The sequence below is a fragment of the Austrofundulus limnaeus genome, unplaced genomic scaffold (genome assembly GCF_001266775.1).
Source record: "Austrofundulus limnaeus strain Quisiro unplaced genomic scaffold, Austrofundulus_limnaeus-1.0 Scaffold478, whole genome shotgun sequence".
In the NCBI taxonomy this organism is placed as follows: Eukaryota; Metazoa; Chordata; class Actinopteri; order Cyprinodontiformes; family Rivulidae; genus Austrofundulus; species Austrofundulus limnaeus.
This window is the reverse complement of record NW_013952880.1, coordinates 248,095-248,700: the sequence shown is the minus strand read 5'-3', so window position 1 is coordinate 248,700 and position 606 is coordinate 248,095.

The following is a 606-nucleotide window of genomic DNA, read 5'->3' as shown; positions in this document are numbered from 1 at the left end:
CTGTAAATCTGATCGCTCGCGCTGTCGAGGCTGATCTAATGATAAACCCAATGGAGCAGGACGCGTCTTGCTTAAGTATGTTTTAAAGACTCGTTGTCGGCTTTTGACGCTAATGGCTGGCTGGAGCTCGGAGCTGGGCGGCCCCCGGTGAGTCGGGTCACGGGAGCAGGTAGGGAAGCTGTGGCACACCTCCAGCAGCAACAAAAGGGAGGGAGCCAGACTTCCAACCATAAATCTGCCGCTACCACCAATTTCCAACTAGCTGCAGGTGACTGGGTGAAAATGAGTGTTTTGCATGTGTCTCTCTCTCCCTCTGTTTGTCTTTATAAATGATCTCCAAAGGGTAAATGTAACCCCCCACTTCAGAGCGACAAATATATTACACCCCTGAACATGTCGGCATGGGCCCAGTCCTGTTTAGGGAGAAACAAGTCTAAGAGTATAATCAGCACGTTGGTGATCCTGCAGGGTGTCTGACATGGGCTGAGCTATCAAAGAAGGTGGCGTTTTGTGGTCTTGACTCAAACTGTGGACTCGTGTGTGTGTGTGTGTGTGTGTGTGTGTGTGTGTGTGTGTGTGTGTGTGTGTGTGTGTGTGTGTGTGTGT